At 39.0% G+C, this 18,580-nt stretch overlaps 1 protein-coding gene across 2 annotated transcripts in view; it reads left to right on the top strand.

Moving 5' to 3' along the window:
• Positions 1–3,293: 3,293 nt before the first annotated feature.
• Positions 3,294–18,580, top strand: part of SIAH1 (siah E3 ubiquitin protein ligase 1) — a 66,922-nt gene continuing 51,635 nt past the window's right edge. The window contains exons 1-2 of one of the 2 annotated variants that reach the window (XM_086847144.1): positions 3,294–4,237; positions 6,125–6,221. The gene's annotated coding sequence lies outside the window, so the exon portion shown is untranslated. The remainder of the gene's footprint in view (positions 4,238–6,124; positions 6,222–18,580) is intronic. The other variant, XM_086847145.1, reaches the window with a different exon arrangement.

The raw sequence follows: 18,580 nt of genomic DNA, 5'->3' as shown, positions 1-18,580 counted from the left end.
GCAGTGTTAGTACTTTTTCCAAAACCCTTTTCCTGGAAGGCAGAATTCCTGTCAGTTGGAGACCAGCATGTGGGAGCAGCTGCCAGCAGGTGGCGGCCGTGGGCCCCTGAGGATCCCCGGGAAGGGCGTGAAAATCCAAGAAAATCCATTTGCTCTTTCAGGCTAGAAATGCTGTACGGGGTAGTTAGAAGAGAAAGTATAAATTCACAGCTCTTATCGGGACATGGTCTTTTGAATGCTTTAAAGGATCTGAAAGCCACATGGTTTTTAAATTGTAAATTAACTTGGCCATCGGTATTCTTTCAGAACAGTTTTAATATCCTTAACAATTGCACTTATACCTGTTTGTCTTGGCCTTGCCCATTCTAAGTGTGAATGGTGTGGTGTTAGCAGAATGTGATGCTGTCTGTATATTTTTGTGTAGATCTACAGCTGCAGTCAGCTCCTCCCCTTTAGATCTGTTCTGGGGTCTATCCCAAAAGTAAAGGGAAAAAGAGAAGATAATTTATGAAAGCTGACCAATAGGACCACTTTCAAGAGCAGAGCAAAGTTAGGATTGTCTGTATCTCTGTACACACTGATGTCTGTTACTCTTTCCTTTTAACCAGTCTCTGATGCCAGTTGTTCACATGAGTAAAATCAAATTGGACTGTAAGGAAACATCAGCTTCTGCTGTACTGAGCCTTACCCTTAAAGCCATTATGGCTTTCTCTCCAGTTCCATGGGGTGTGAAATCACTTTGTTTATATGCAAAAGAGCTGAAATATGTTGTTTATATGCAAAAGAGGAACAGGGGCTTTTGACAGACTGTCTTTTTGCATGGCCCTTTTTGCATGGCCCTTTCATGTTTTGTGAAGTCAGAAACAGAAGAAAGTCTTGCTCTTCCCTTAACACAAGCAACCCAAAAGAGAATTGCAGCAAGAACAAAAAAGTTGTAGGAACAGTTGTTACAGCTCCTCAAAAATACAGGTGATGATGAAGAAAGGCCTTTAATGTTTCTACATCCAAACAGACAAATCTTAATTATTTATTTTATATGAGTGGGAGATTTGCTATTCAGGTGGGTAGAGTCCTTCTGACCAGCACCTGTTTGCCAAGAAGTAGTTCTCTACCTCTGAAGTGTTATGTAATCTCCAAGTTCTAACCCCATAAAATCTTAGGCAGGTTCCTAAAGCCTAGTATGATTTTAATAAATAGTAAGAGAATAAATCACCAGCTCCCTTGCAGTGCCTGGGGGGCCTGTCTACGTGTGTGAACATGCTCCTTGAATAACTTGTCTTCTTTCCATTAGGTATAGCCCTGGTTGCATATGCTGTTTTCACTTTCTTAGGTGCTGGTGTGGGGATATAAATATATTGTAATTTTTATTTCAGAATCACAGAATAAGCTGAGTTGGAAGGGACCTACAAGGATCATCCAGTCCAACTCCTGGTCCTGCACAGAACACTTCAACAATCCCACCCTGTGCCTGAGGGCATTGTCCAAACACTTCTTGAGTTCTGTCAGGCTTGGGGCTCTGCCCACTTCCCTGTTCAGTGCCCAACCCTCTCTGGGTGAAGAGCTTTTTACTGATCTAACCAAAATCCCCCCAACTCGGCTTCAAGCCTCAGGTCCCATCACAAGAGCAAAAAGATTGGTATTCTTTCTTCTTTTGCTATTTCTTTCTCCAAAGTCTGTTTCTGAAGCTTGCCTCGTGCTATTCAACCTTTGGTTGCTGCAAAAATGCAACTAGAAGCAGTGTTTTGAGTGGAAAACAACAGGGACTTTCCCTTACACGTGAGTGATTTGGCATTTCCCTCTCCCTCCTTTTAAAACAGTAAAGTCCTGAGACTGATTCCTGGTGAGAGACCAAGTGCAGGATTTCTGGGACAAATACAACAATTTATTGTTAAAATGAGTGTTTTCTCCTACATTTTAAGAGCATATAATGTAAATAATTTTATTCTAGTTGTAAACAAGCAAAGCTCAGATGAGTCCCAGTAGTGGGTGCTAGTGCTGCTGTTTTCCTTCCTGTTTTAGTGCCATATTAGGGTGGCTTGTGTTTTGGAAGAGCATTTCTGAACCAGAGAGAGAGTGCCTGTGAAAGTTCCATGACAAACAGTGACTCACACAGTGTCTTTCTAATACTGGCAGTGTTTCCTTCTGTTTTGAAAGCTTGCAGGCTGTGTTTGATATGAATGCCTTTCTTGCTAGAATTTTGTGTAGCTGCATTACATGCTATTTTTACATGTGGGCCTGGTTTATGTTCTGGATGGCTGTTTTATTGGAAAGGTTGTAGCTCTGCTATAATCCATGTAGAAGACCTGTTATTTTCATAAATACAGTTTAGAATAATAATGACTTTGCAGATTCCGAGACCTAATCTGCTGTCTGGTATTTGGAGGCGTCTGGTTATATAAGTAGGTGTTTCTCTCATGTGTTCAGTTTCTCTTTTTTATCACAGAACAGAAACCCAAGTGCCTTACAACAGTGTAACTCACGATGTTCAGACTCTTCCTAGCCTTCCTGACTGCTACTGTTTGTACTCAATTTTGTACATAAATCTACCAGTTTTGTATATGTTGGTATGTGACTCTGTGCATACAGTGGAAATACTGCAGTGCTCAGCTAGATGGTGTAGACAATTACTTTTAAAAAACAGATGGATTTTAGATTTGTACATTTTTTACCTGTGTATTGTATGCATTTATGTTCAGAATGTGGTTCTGTTGTACTGTTCAAACTCTGCTGTGTATGACAATCCCAAGTTTTTGTTGTCTGTTTTGTGGCTCGCTAAGTTCTGTTCTAAGATTGCATTATATAATTTTAAATTGCTAATTCAAAGGAAGCATTTTTTAAGAAACTGGGTTTGAATGCATTGGGTCCCCTTTACAGTCTCCACTTGAGTATTTTTAACTGTTTCAGGAATGATATTTTAAATGTACATAAGAGAACTAGAATATTATATATTTTTAATTAAACAAAAACAACAGTCCAATGACATCAGAATTCTGCTGAAATGTATCAATTAGGTTTTCTTTTATTATCATTTTTCACTAAGTAAAGGACTAATTGTGATTCAAATCCAAAGTCAAGTATAATTTTTCTCCCTGGTTTTTGAATGGGTATGCGATATTCAAAGTATTGAGTCCTAGTATTCTTAATTTTAAGAAAAAAACTTTGCTGAGCAAAATATTAAGAGTCTATTCATCAAAAATAAAAGGCTGGCTTGCATGTGTTTTATACAGAAACACACGCCCTTCTAAGAACGGTAAAGGTGGATGCAAAGCGGGAATTCCAGCTGTTGGATTTCCGGGGGTTGTGTGGGTGTCGGGGTGCGGGCGGGGTCCCTGAGCTGTCCCCTGCTGTCCCCGAGCTCTCCCCCCCGCTGTCCCCGAGCTGTCCCCCCTGCTGTCCCCGAGCTGTCCCCCGCTGTCCCCGCTGTCCCCGCTGTCCCCGAGCTCTCCCCCCCGCTGTCCCCGAGCTGTCCCCCCTGCTGTCCCCCGCTGTCCCCCGCTGTCCCCGAGCTCTCGTCCCCGCTGTCCGCGCTGTCCCCGCGGTGACGGGAGGTGGCGCCGCCGGCCCGAGGGCGCTCGGGCCCTGTCTGAGGGCAGAGCTCAGGTTTTGTCACGCTGGTGTTTCGCCGGTGTCCTTGCTGCTGTGTGGGAGGCTCGGCTTGCTTCTCGGCTCAGGGACCGTCCTCTGGCTTGCTGATAGCTTATGTTTGATGGCACATGAAATGGGTGGTAATATATTTACCTTTGATATGAGTTCCTTGCATTCAGAACTGCGGCCAGAAGCCTGCTGTTTGAACAATCCCGATTGCCAGGAGTTAAGATACCGGCGCGTGAGAAATTATATTCCAAAAAAAAAAAATTTAAAATTTTTAAAAAAATTAAAAAAATAAAGATAAAAGCCGAGACTCAGAAGTATTGCATTAAAAATCAGAGAAGGCACCACAGAGCCTCCGCTAAGAGCGTGCGGGCAGAGCTGTCAGCCCAGCAGCCGGTGAGGGGTGAGGCAGGACGCGCAGGCAGAGCCGGGGCCGCCCTTCCACGGGGGCAGTGACCGGGGAGCCCCCGGCCCTGAACCGCTCTGGAACCACTCGCACCGTCACTCCTTTCTCTCAGGAGCATCCCTGCAACCTGAATCCAAACAGACCCAGCTCAGCGGTGTGCTCTGCAGAGAAGGAAGTTGGGAATATCTAAAAGGCAGAGCGTGAACGTCTGGGAATATTTTCTGTGAGGAGAAGGAAGAGGTACATTGTGGTTTATAAATACTTTGTGTGGGAGATCTTCACAGCAGAGGGCCTTGAATTAAAAGAGGCACATCAGAGCCTTTTGCCAGATCTTCTGGCAGAACACCAAGAATATGGATAAGGGCATTCTTGACATTCTGAAGTGAAGGGGCATTAAAATAGTAATATTTGGCATTCATTGGGAATAAATTAATGTTTTCTGTCACAATTGTAGCTATCCAAGGATTCTTTACATTAGGAAAACAGAACTTGCCATTTTTTAACTTTCAATCACATTTTTATTTCCTTGGCCTGTGTGTTTATCAGCTGCTCACACCTAATCTAAAGAGAAATTTCCTGGGCTGAATATAATTTACTGTGAAACATATAACGTCAACACACAGCTTCCCAATGTCCAAACTAGTTTCCCTTCCAGACTTGAGCCAGAAGTTTTTTGTTGAGTAAATGAATAAGAAGATAGCACTAGAAATGAAACAGTTTAAGACAATACTAGGGTGATCATGAAATTTGCAGTCTCTATCAACTCAGTGTGTGCACATGATTGTTTTTGTATAAAACCATTCAATGCATTAATTTTGACTAAAAATAATTTAGGGCTCTGATTCATAAGCAGTAGATGTTGTAGTGGCCTAAAATGGTATTGGGGTGATTGCAGGAGATTGACTGCAGCTGCCCTTGCTGGATGCTCTGTGTTGGTTTCTCTGTTGTCACAGCTGGCACAGTGGTTTAAACTCTTGTAGGTCATGAGCCCTCAGTTCTCTGCTGTCAACAAAAATGCAGAAAAGATATAGTGGCTAGATTGTTATCCTTTGTTTTACAGCATCCATCAAAGTCCTACTTTGTAAATGGAAATCAAATTAAGCTTTCCAATATTACAGCAGCTATGAGTCTTCCAAATGATGATGGATTGAAATAATTCATGCAAAAGCCCAGGATATCTCATCTATCCCATCTGGTGGATTTAGTCTCAGGGCCTTTCAGGGACATTATTCAAATGTTTCTGGTAGGAGGTGAATGTAATTGCTGCTTGAGGAGCTATTTGGGAAGGGAGGTTATGATTTCTTTTAATATAATATTTAATTATATACAAATAATAAAGCAGCTTAAATAAGTTTGTAATGTTTCTGTAAAAATATTATAACCCTTTCTTTCTTTCTTTCCTCGCTGATGGGCTCTTGTTTGTCTTTTATTTGTCTCATAATGCACCAATTGTGAGTGATGCATAGTGAAAAGGATTTAATGGGAGTCTGCCTTAAATTGAAGTATCTGCCCAGTGTTTAATCAGTGTTGCAGGAGCAGAGACAGAAATAGTCTGGTTCTTTTTTTCCCCCATCTAAGGTATATATGACACCTTCTTGTTACTAGGACTGCAGTTCAGCGCTGGTGGTTATGGATTAAATACTGGTGTTGCAAGCGCATATTCTCTTCCTCCTATATGGAGAACTGAAGCACACTGGGTGAGTGTAGGGAGCAAGTTCTATACCATGAGTAAAAATCTGACAGTCTAGTTGAAAACTATGTTTATATTTCAGAAAAGGCTCTGTGAGTTATAACAACTTATTAAAGTACCACAGGCAGTGTTACTGTCTCACTCTGCACAGACTCTAGTTGTGGAAAGGGCTGGGTATTGATTCATATCCTACTGTAAAGTACAAATTCAACAGGCATAAAATTTTACACATTTGATCAAATAGAACATTTGATCTGAATTAAGAGCCTTTCTGAGGGTTCTGTGTTCTACTAAGTGATTTGACACTCTTGGCTACTGAACAGTCATGGAAATAGGTGCACATTTTCTGTTATGTGTATCTTGGAAGAAATAAGATGGAAGTGTGTGTATAGGGCACACACAGTGGTTGCTGCAGCCTTCTCTGTGTTCCCTTTCAGCCAGGTTGCTCCCTGAAGCTCTCAGCAAACACTATATTGAAAACATCTGTAATATCCCACTCCCCCTGGACTCCCAAAGCAAGACTCTGCAGACAAGGTAATTTAGCTCCCAGGTGAACAGAATATATACTGGAATGATGCGTAATTGATATTATGATATTATTACTCGCTACCTGACAGGCCCAGCTGAATTAAGGTTCTTCTATGCCACATGATCTGTAAATCCACAGTAAAAGAAAGTAATGTTTTGTTTGGGTTTGGTTTTTTTGTTTGTTTTAACAGGGCAGGTTTATTTCAAGAAGGTACTCAGAGCTCATGGCACTTAGTGGCCTAAAGATACAGAAAGGAACTCTGTGGCATTTTCAGAAATGCATAGGTAATTAAGTACTTCTGAAGGCCTACAGTGCTTCAGGTAAAGTGTGGCTTTAGCACCTAAGCACTTACATTTTTGAAAAGCCCATATTTTGTCTTCATAGAATATCACTAAAATGTGATAGCCCCAGAAAGGAAATCAGATATAGATTTGCAGTGGGAGGTAAATGTGTTTTAGGTCCTATGCCATTAGCACCACCTGGAGCAGTGTGTCATATGCCACAGGAAATGCACAACTGCAGCCACGTGGCTGTGCAGCATTTCCATGTAAATTGGCCCGAAAGTGGCCAGTTTGTTGCAAGATCCACAGAACTCTGAGAGGGGGGAAAATACCAGTGAAACTGTAGACTTGCTAAGCTGGGTGCAGCTCCAGCTCTGATCATTGCTTCCATGAAAATGGAAAGGGTCTCAGGAGAGAGGCTCAAAGCTAGAGTTACAAACATGAAGTAGCTGCATGGAAATGAGCAGTTGGAATTTTGTAGTATGTGACAAAGGCTGCACTGGTTTTATTACAATCGTTGGTGCAGGCAGAGATTGTGTTTAGAGGGTCCATCCTGTGTTTGGTGCTTAAACAAACGAGCACTAAAGAAAGTTGTGAGTTCTGAGATACTGAGCATCAGGATCTGTCACTTGCTGGCATTAAAGACAGGGAGTTCAGGATCTTGTTGAAGAGACCAACCTTGAAATGCTTTCATAGGAACTTCAGTGTGCATCAGTGTCTAGTTTTGTCTAAAACTGGCACAGGATGTTACTTTTCCAAAGCAGAAAGAGCATTTCCATCTGAAGTATGCCAGAGCCATTCTGAATGTCTTTGGCACAGTAAATGTATTGATGCTTTGATCTCACATTAATGTGAAGTCAGAATCCTCTTGGCCTGAAAGAGAGCTTGTCAAGAAGCTCTGTCTCCCTCTCCCTCCCAAGTTTTTCTTTTGCTGGTGGTTTCCAGGCTCATAGATCATCCTCCACCATAACTCTTGCATCTGCTATTCAATACAAAAGTTAGCATGAATGTTTATGTTGCTTACTTGAAGCATTGGTACACAAGCAGGTTTTTGGTGGGGTTTTTGTCATTATTTTTTTGAGTTTCTGGTTTTGTTTTGTTTTTTTTTTTAAATGTATCATAGAATGGTTAGGGTTGGAAGGGCCACAAAGATCATTCACTTCCAGCTCCCTGCCATGGATGGGAACTCTTTCTGTTAGAATAAGCTGTTGTGGGTTGAGGAAAACTATGATCTTCTACAGGATCATTGCTTCAACAGAACCTCATCTGTCACTCCAGGATTACTGCAGCCACCACTTAATGTGACTGCTACCAACACCCTGACCAACAGGGTGCCAGCTTGTACTGTGACTCTGTTTTTTGTACTACTGCATTTTATTTTAATTTTCCTATTAACTTGTAGGTTTTTTTTATTTATACATACTAGTAAAGAACTGTTATTCCTATTCCCATATCTTTGCCTGAGTGCCCCTTGATTTCAAAATTATAATAATTCGGAGGGAGGGGTTTTACATTTTTCCATTTCAAGGTAGGCTCATGCCTTCCATAGCAGACACCTGTGCTTTCAAACCAAGACTGTGACTGACAATGCTGTTAATCTGCCTGGCCTAGCATTTGGGAGGTAAGCTTCTTACAAGTGTTTGTCTCCTTAGGAATTCCCCTCTGCTTAACCAGTGATAAAGAGATGATGGTCCATTTAACCATAAAGGCTTCTCTACCAGCTGCTTCTGTATTTATTAGCAGAGATTCTATAACAAGAAAATAATTTATAGTATAATGCCATATCTGATTACAGAAGTGTTTTGTGATATTTCCTGTTTCTTGTGAATTGTTTAATATGAGGCAGCCATGCAGGAATGCTTGGATGTGTGAAGTTAGTGAGGCATTTAATTAAGTTGCAAGAGCCAATTCACTCACAAATGGAATATTGAACATACCACTTATTTCACGGAACAAAATTGCTTGTGGATCTGAAGATGAAAAGACTTGTAGACAGGCATGTTTCTCTGAATTCCAGAGGCATCATAACTGGTCTACAGTTTGGGTTTAATTTGTAAATGTCCTAATATGGGGGTTTATGTTTTAACTAGTTTAATAAAGCAAATCCACTCTTGACTTTGCTTTACCTGGACTAAGAATATGTGAATCTCTTCCTTTCTCTTTGCAATGAAAATACGTTTCATATGTTTTACTTTCACAAAACTTTTCTTTTTTGTTTTTTAGCTTACTTTTTGGGTGGATGTGTCTTATTTTTCAGTGGCAGGTGCATTTTGGAGGGGGTTGGTTTGGGGTTTTTTGGGGGGCTGCTTTTTGTTATCATGCAGGGGGTTCTTAGAGAATGGGAGTCTTAGTTATTCCTACTGCCTACAAAAGTGCTGTGTGTGGGGTTTGAGTTCACACAAACTGGGTTAATCTGGGACTGCCATAAAGGGCATATGGTCTTGCAAGGAGCATATGGTCTGGAGGAAGTCATTCATTGTAGTGCCCCAGAACCCTCCCAGCAGGTTTGTCCATGGGGTGAACTGAAGTTTTGTTCACTGGGGAAAACTGCACATTACCTGTGGAGGCTTGAGCCAGGATGCTTAGTTCCCATTGTAATCTATTTACTGGAACTGTTTTCCCTCAAAAAACAGCTCAGGAATTAAAGAAAAATCTTGGCACAAAGACTGTCTTTGGACATAATCCATATGACAGTGAATTTTCTATTTAGGAAGCTTATAGCCTTATGCATTTCATTAACACTATCTATTAAATGCTCTAAAATTATACTTGAATATCATAGACTATCTTTCCAGTTCCACAGATGTTATTCCGCTGACCTTAACAGGATTACATGCTTGTTTGGTTTTTTAAAGTTTGGAGAAAATTGTCTCCATGGTTAAACTTTTTCCACTAAATGTATTATTGAAAAGGCTGATGATGTTTGCTGTGATTCTGTACATTTGTTCTGTTTGGCCCATTGTTTGCCTACTCAATGACAAACATAAGGTCTTGAATTAGAAAACAGAATAGAATTTCAGTTGTAGAATCAAGGCAGCTATCTAAAGATCCATGGTTTTTCAGTGCTTGTAAAGTTCTAAGCATAAAAACAAATTATTTGGATATTTTTTTTGTCCCCAACTACAGTAACTTACCTCTCTTAACCAATGCTTATGCAGAGTCCTTGAATAGTTATGCATCTATGTAAACAAAATGCAGTGTGGCCTTAGACATCCTTCTGTATTGGTAGATTTAATAGCTGTACACATGCAAATTAGGATTCAAGATTCCCCACAAACACAGTAACTGTGAAAATCTACTGTTATTAAAGCAAAAATAAGGCTTCAAGTTTATATGGCAGACCCCAAGATAATTTCACAGAGCACTCTTTTGATAAGAGGTATAGAAGAAAAGGAACTCTTCATGTGTAGATATGAGAATTTTGATAGGAAAAAAATGCTCCTCTTTTCCAAATAGCAGAGTCAGCACTTCATATACTTATTCTTCCTTTTGCAAAAAGAAAAAAAAAGAAAAATTAGTGGGGTTTTTTTTCATTTTCTTTGTTTTTTCAGTACTCATGTTCCTTACATGCTCTGCAGTGAATTCTAAGCATGTTTTTTAAAAAGAGATCTTAAATTTCTTTTATTGTCCCTGCTGTTACATTTAGTTAACAGCTAGTGCAAGTTAGGGCCCAATTTTGCTCACTAAGGCAATATAGCCCCAGATCAATTTGAGCCAGAAAGGACCTCAGGACATTGCCTAGTTCAGGCTCTTACTGAAAACAAGGTCAGCTACAAGATCAGCTTGCTCAGAGCCTTACCCTGCTGGATTCTTAAAACCTCCAAGAACTGAGATGAAGCCCCTTGTTCCACTGCCTAGCTGTGCTCATGAAGAAATTAAAGTTAGTGGAGCAAAACTTGAGTTGAGAAATGTGACTTGTTTCTGTGCTGGAACAATTAAACCACAGTGAATTTTGGTAGGATCATCTTTGCATGTTGTTTTTCTGTGTGTAAATTGGTACACAGAGTTGCAGACACAAAACATATCTCATATATTTTTGTGGGAAGGAAATAATCTTTCTCTGCAGCATTTCAATTTCATTTGGCATTTTCAGAACAGCCAGGACATGTAAAACAGGGAGATCACACACATAGAAAACCTGCGTGTCAGTGTAAGAGCCTCAACATTCCAATCTTTTGGCAACAGAAAATCCTGCCAAGGAAAACTAGCTAGATACCTAAGCAGAGCAAGTCAACAGGAAATAGCCCATGAAAAGGTTTCCAGCAGAAAGCCATTGGGGTTTCTCAGCACAGTGAGTATAAATTTCACAGATTATACGCTTGTTTAGTCATCAAGGTAAATCTGCAGAAGACAAGATCTCTTAACAATAACAAAATTAGCAAGTGGTATGGAATTGATCAATGTTCCATGTATTACAATTTTGCTTTTAACTCCGACTTTTTTAGATGTTCTTCGCCTGTTGAAGTGCACTACATTTGTTAATTAACTCCATCTGCTGAAAGTCTGGTCTGGCAGTTTAATAATATAATGAGTTGCTTTATTAAAAAATTGTGCTTGAATGTGCTACTGTTGGTGAAAACAAAGAAAATTTAAGGTGAATATATCTTGGAAATATCCTTATTGTGCAGGTGATGTCAACATATCTTAACCTATTTTATCTATAGTTCTCCACATTTGAGATTTATAGGAAATGGCATGCCATGCATTTCATTATGCAAAACATTAAATTTAACAGAATAATCTCGATCACACTAGCCTTTCTATGTAGATCATGTTAAGAAATTTAAATAAACCCACTGAAAGCATGAATAGGCTTGAATTTTGAAGCTTTGAAACTGCAAGTGAAAGAAAAACTGCAGATAACCAAATTCACAACTTCTTGTTGAATTCTGTTTGAACCTGATAGAGATATTCATGTTCATTTATTTTATCTTTTTCAATGGGTATTCTTTACCACTAAATGCAGATTTTCTTGGCAAAGTCATGGACATATTGGTACATTCTTAATGAATGTGGGGAAGGAAAGGATGTAGTATTTATATTCACTTGGTCCATATGTTGTAAGTTCCTTTAGGGTGTATATTGCTATTGTGTGTAGAAGTACTATCATTTCACATATATCCTGAGGCAAAATAATGCCTTGGTATGACAACTTAATTGTTACTATTGAATCCCAGGCAAATTTCTGACTTATCTTTAACTCTGGCTCCTTCATTACATGTACTTAGTTGTAAATCAGTAATACATTTTAAATACTTAATGTTTGCTATTCAAGGAATCTCTGTGCTTGCTTCTGCAGAAGCTACGAGCATTCTGCTATGTTCATAATTAGTCTCATACTGTTATGTAGTTAATAAATAGAATTATATTGCACTTTCATGGACTTTATAGCCAAGCAGGCAGTTGATTGTATAGCCTGACGTGTAGATGACAGGCAATTGTAGTTCACCTAATAATCTGGATGGTTGTCCTAGGGTTCAGTTTTTTTCATCCAGGAGATTAAATGCTGCAGATAGAGAATTAGGACAGAGGATGCCATGATGACCCATCTAATGATGAGTAAGTGGCTAGGTGAGGGATCCTTCTGCCACCCATGCTGATAGAAATGTTTATCAAAAACAGTGGAATCCCACTGGTAGGAAATACTGACTTTTTCTTGCATCCATTTCTGGTTTTCAGCAGAATTGAAAAGCACTTTTTCTAATGTGTAAATACCTATGCTTAGAATTGTCTTTGACAAAAAAAAATTTTCTTTGACAAAACTGAGATTTGTTAACCTTATTCCTCCTGTGTCACTGTTGTGCTAAGCTTTCCAAAATACTTTTATAGTTGAAGAGAAACTGTCTTGCTAAACATTTGCAGATGTCATTTCTATTCAATATTCTTGTTTACAGATATGCAAAAATCCATTGTAAAGAACTGCTTAAGTAATACAATTATTAATGTGGGTGTTGCAGACCCTTTGTATTACAAGGCTGCACAAAGAGCTGAACTGTGTTAGTTGCACTGACCCTCAGATCTTCCTGTGACTTGCTGCTTTTCAGGATGGCTTCCGTCTTAACCATACATATTTGTGTCCTTCCTTCTTCCTTCCTATATATCTTGTAATGCAGCCAGTGTTATGAATATTCAATATGGCCATCAAACCACATGTTTAACATCATTATTGGAACCTGCCATCCTATGAAGATATTGACAGTAAAGATTTTGCACAACTCTTTAGATTGCCTACAAGAGTATAAATGGCACAATACAAGAATGGATCACCTGGTAACCTGCAAGGTGGTAGGAGTTGTGTTTAAAATCTATTGTCAGCCTGCTTTTAGTCTTCTTATTAGTATTTAATACTACTGTCCCTATTCCCAACAGAATATGCTATATACATATATCTCACATAGATAAATGTCACATATAATAAATTAAATGCTCTTGTACACGCAGGGTAAAATACAGTTGCCTTCACCACTGGTATTGCCCCCTATGAATTACACAAATTTATTAGTCATGGTCTAATCTTTATTACTGACACTGCCAGGGTGTGAAGACTAGCAGCACTTGCAACAAAATAAGTAGTAGTTGGTGACAAGCACACAATGTTCTCTCACAAATTCTACCTGCTATCTGCTCTTCAGAGTTTATGACTATGATTAATCTACCTAATTCAAATTGCTCCTTAATCACTGCCAGAGTTCATTAAAAACATACTTAAGCCTAAAAAAACTGTATTTGCAATAACTTCTTAATATCTATTTAATAATAAATAACTAAACCTTGGGGGGGTTGACCTGGACTGTAACCATTAAGCAAATCCTGTCTATAAGCAGATGCAGCTCTAACTTCTTTAGTTTCACTGAAAGTGCCTGGGTGGAAAATAAACTTGTCTTATGTAGTTGAGTTTGTGGAGGTAATTAGCTTGAAAGCCATACTGCATATTAAAAATAAGATCCACAGGTTCCTTATGTCTGATGTAGCCTGACTGTGCTGTATCTGTACACACCCGTCCTAATGTCTTTTTGTTTCCTGGGAATACAATCCTTTTTATCAAAAACATGAGTAATTTATGTGTTACACTAGGACAATCTCTATTGACTTCTTTAAAGTCGTGCAGAGAATACATCTGGTTATCCTTTGCTTCAGAAGATGCGTGTCTCTTCTTAAAAGTATAATCCACAGCATTAGCTACCACAATGGATTGTAAATATGCACTTTATCCAGACCACTCTAGCTCATTGAAAATTCTGGCTATAAATATATTTCTGGTAACTGAATATTCAGATATATACCTGATGGAATTTTCAGAAGTGCCTAACTGGCTCCTTCCCATTGATGTCAAAGGAAAACAAGTGCTTTTGGAGCACTACCCTTCTGCCAGAAGATTTTATTATTAATTGAAAACAGCTCAGGTTATATATTATGAGCACATTTCAGTTTGGTTTCCTGAAGCGTCTCCATAATGTCCAGGCAATATTTATTTGGCTTGACAGAGTTAAAAGGGATTGCGCAACCTGAGTCATTTACTTTTTTAACAGATGCTTAGCTAAGGGTGTGTTGTTTGGCATAGGTTCAAGCAGGCACTAATTAGAAAACAATGTAAGGGCCGAGGTGATGGTTGAAAAGACCTTGCTTTGCTAAGTTCCATCATGCATTACTTAATTTTGTCAGTGTTTAAACAGACTTTTAGAACACTATGGGAACATGCATGGTCAAAATGATCTTTCAGGGGGAATTTTCACATCTCAAAACAAAACAGCTGAATTTTAAGAAACTGGGAAGAAATGAGAGTAGTGAATTTAATAAAATTGCAAAGTAAAGGGAATTCTCTGTGTGCCCAAGGTAAGTTCATGATGCTCTGACTAATGAATATTAATTTAATAGGAAAATTAATTGTGAAGGGGAAAAAATTACTTACCCAGAGCTGGTTTGCATTGTAGAACTTCAAAAATGACAGTTCATGCAATTGGCTTGTGCCTTGTTTATCACATGTAATATTGCTTCTTTTAATTCATCATTAATCTTATCATTTTTATCTTTGCATTTGGTTACCTAGTTTTTTATAATAAAGTCTGGATTGAGGATAATTGAAGGAATCTTAAAGATATCTAGGATAGGTTGCTCAATCATTTTTGTTGTGCAATCTGATTGAAGGAAGAAAGGGGGATTTGTGCTGATGGTGGACTTCATCAATTTTAATGTTATAAATCTAAGGAATCCTAGAAATCAAAAACATAAAGGCCTTTTTTTTAGTTTTTCCTGTTAATGCTCAGGTCTTTGATTGCTGGGTTCTATATTACAAACTGCAACATTGCTTTGCTTTTTACAGTTAATTACTTACAGAGACTTAGAAGTAGTTCAGTAGGGTCTTTTGGATGGTGGCTGATTTCATCCTTTCAAATGTGAACATAATGGTGTGAGAATGGTGAGTAATTTTTCTTCTGAATTACTGCAGTTGCTTTCTTCAGACATGGGTATGATTTTTGCTTTAGTCTTTTTATAAAGGAATAGTAGCTCAGGTCTTTTTTGAGGTGTTTCAGCTCTGCTGAATGACTTACAGGAAAATTATTGACAAAACTGTATTTCTTAAGAATAGCCTCAGCCTGAGTGAAACCTCCAGTCATCCTTTCCAAGCTGAATGATACTGACAGGACAAGCAAAAAAGAAGTAAGGAAGAGGGGGAAATTCTCAGAAGCAGCAAAACTCATATGTGTCCTTTGCATGGTTTTGGCTGTGGAAAATGTAATCCCCTGACCAGACTTGGCCAATGGGCTCTCAAGACTTGGACTTTGAATCTTTCTTTCTCCCTTTGCCTTTTATTATGAGGAAAAGCAACAGTACAGCATCCTGCATGTTAAATCAGTGCACAGACCAGTAAAGATGAGAACAATACATGTGCAGAAGGCTCTGGAAGCACAGCACTGGCAAATGAGGAAGAAAAATATTAATACTCAAGATTAAGTAGGTTTACATGGGAAATGGAAGTAGTGCTGTTTGTTCAGCTCGACTGCTCTGTGTAAACCTGGCAAAAGTTTGGCATGCCCTGTAACAGGACTGAGCTACACTCTAGAGAGAACACAACAGTACAGCAGAAATGTGGAAAATAAATGTGTAAGGTGTCTCTTGATCTCTAGGGGAGCATGACACTTTTTCATGTCTGTATAGATCAGCCCTAATTTTTTTTCTAGTGGCTTCCGTTGTTAAGAAGGAGATCAGTAGGTTTTGTCCCACATTTGAGGAATTTAAATATTGGTTGAAATATTTGGTTTTCTTTAGTGCATTCCACTGCAGAGCATCTTGTTTTGCTTTTGCCTCTCCCACTTCCTTTCAAAATTGTCCCAGCAGCCTACAGGCTTGTTCAGCATTTCAAAGGGGCAATATGATTCCCAGATCAGAATGGTGTCAACAGGAGACAGTCTGCCCAGTGTCAGGTTTTTTGTAAGTTGTTTCTTTGTTTACGCTGTGAAATGAGAAGGGGGGGAAAAAAATCAAATTGTGCACAATTGGCTCCAGTAAATGCCAAGAGACAGTAAATGCCTTGTTTATTGCCTGTGGAAGGCTGGTAACTTGCTGAATTTCCATCGGAGCTCCTCCGTAAAGATCTCCCTTGGAGCTGGTTATGCAATTGATGGGGCAGGGTTTTGGCTTCTGGAGCAGCAGGCTTGCATAACATGGTTTATAATCCAGCACTCCCTTCCCAGCCTGAAAGGACCTTTTGCATAAGACATTTTCTACAACAAAATAAGACTTCCACATTTCTACACAATTACTAAAGTAATGGTACCCTGACTCTTAAAGAAAACCCCATTCTACATGAGATTTTTTTTTTTACTTGATCTCTTTGTATATAGGGTTTTTTTGAAAAATAATGAATCATTTATAAGTTCCTTTTTATTTTTTCATACCATGAAGGGTACTTTGTATTTTATTAGCAGAATTCTTGTTGATACAACACTGAAGAAATTGAATTATGCCAACTAAGCACTTCTTGGAGGCCTTAGCACAAATAGGCTGGTTTCTGAGAGCTTCATTTTTCTTACATGACCTATATTTGAAATCATAGCTGACCAAACCTTCAACTAGAAGGTTTTGTCTGTGTGGTTGTGAGAGGGAGGCCTGTATAGCATGACATTAATGCCACGAAGATGCTGTCTGTGGAGATGGCTGCAGTGGTTACTTAAGGACAATGGGAATTGGGATGTCTTGTTCTTTATTGCAGCCTAAGGGCACGCATTCTTCTTGCTCTAACAAGAAACTTCCATCTATTATTCTTCTCCTTCCTTCATAACATTCTCTGCCCATCTCCAGATGCTTGAGTGCTGTGTGCATTTCTGTCCTGACAGAAATGTATGGATCTCCCTGTCAGCCTGGTGAGAATTCCAGGGCAGCTGATGGGTGGTATTTGTGTGTTGCAACCTAGGCCCTCCCCTGCTTCCTGCCTGTTTGGGCAACTTTATACGTCAGTGTGAGGACCCATGCAGCAAAAACTGACATGAAGGTTTATAATACTACTTTATCTTGTAGTTTCTAGGACAAAAAGCAGAAATGTAGGATAAAATGTGTAAATGAATTGGGAATTGGAAGTGGGTAATCTAATATTCTTTTCCTCCCGTCACTGAACTGCCCCACTGAATCTTCATGCCCAGCAAGAAAAATGTTCTCACCTCATCACAAACCTGGGGGTTCTCTGGGTATTCATCAGTTATGAACTGGTGACTTGGCTGAAGTTACATATGCATCTCACATCATTGTCAGCTGTAATTGCAGATGATTGGTCTTTCTGAAAATAACTTTGGGGATGAAGATGTGGTACTGCTATTTCAGACAGCAGCAATCAGACTTATGTGACATCACATGAAATCTGTTATTAAGATGTCTGTAGCAGTCATTACTTGCTTTCCTTCCATGAAAGCAGATACGAAAGATGAAACTAAGAAAGGTGTTTATTTAAATATTGTTACTTTAAGTTTTTGGATGAAATTCCTGAGAATTCTAAATCTGGTTGCTGAAGTCCTTATTCACCAGAGGAGCAGTATGGACAGCAGAACTGTAAAGCTGTTGCACAAATATGGGTTGTCATATATTTATGCATTTTTAACCCACTGTCCTCAGGAACTGGATTCTGCCAGCAAAATAACCAGGGAAAGGTTTTTATTGGAAAGAGTTCACTGCAGTAAAATTGTTTCCCAACTCTCCATTGTTCCTCTGCTGCCACTACAACTGTCACCATTATTCAGCTGTTTCATTACACAAATGGATGTGTTTTCCCAATATCTGGATTGTCCCCAGTGAGGTGGTAATCAGAGGGACTGCTGTTTTTGTCCAGTGGATTCTCTGACACCCAAGGAAATTATTGGATCAGTCATGGTACCAGAATATTTTAATTTATGTCTCTTGGATTCACTAATCATGTTCAGTTTGGATGTGAGTGGCAGGGAAACTGTTTTTCAGTGTCCACTTCTTTCAAGTCCCTAAGGGGCTGACAGAAATAACACTAAACCTCCAGCAGTAATTGTTCAGATTCATATTTTGAAAAGTCAGTTAAGTTGAAACAAAAAAACTCTGAGATGTGGCATGGGCAAATTGAAGTAAATGCTCAGATTATTTTGGATTTTATTATTGAAATGTATTGGTAATATCAGCTGCATTTAAATCAGGAAATATGTTTAGAGGTTATTCATAACAGTTAAATCTTTTATGAGGAACTGCACATTTTGAATTTGGGGCTACCTAAAAGGCAAAACATGAGTCCCTGCACACAATCTGGCTGCTCTCCAGTGAGCTGCCCTAGAGTTTCATCTGTGAGAAACTGGAACCAATCAAACACTCTGTTTATGCAATCTATGTTATTTAATGAGCTACTAACTCTGGAGTTATTTGATCTTTGACAGTTTAGGGGTGGGGATGGGAGGTAAAGTTGCATTCTCACTGTCAAAATCCACATTAATTTCAGAGTTTTTAACTGAGAGAAATGTGGGGTCAAGACTGTTGTATAGCAACACATTCACTAAATTGTCTATGATTGCTAGTCCAGTTCTTACAGTAAAAACAAGTAAAGTTATATTAATTCCATTTTAAATTCAGTCTTTCAT

This window comes from Cyanistes caeruleus, chromosome 12, assembly GCF_971803275.1.
Source record: "Cyanistes caeruleus chromosome 12, bCyaCae1.hap1.1, whole genome shotgun sequence".
Lineage (NCBI taxonomy): Eukaryota > Metazoa > Chordata > Aves > Passeriformes > Paridae > Cyanistes > Cyanistes caeruleus.
This window is presented reverse-complemented; position numbering and strand designations above follow the sequence as displayed.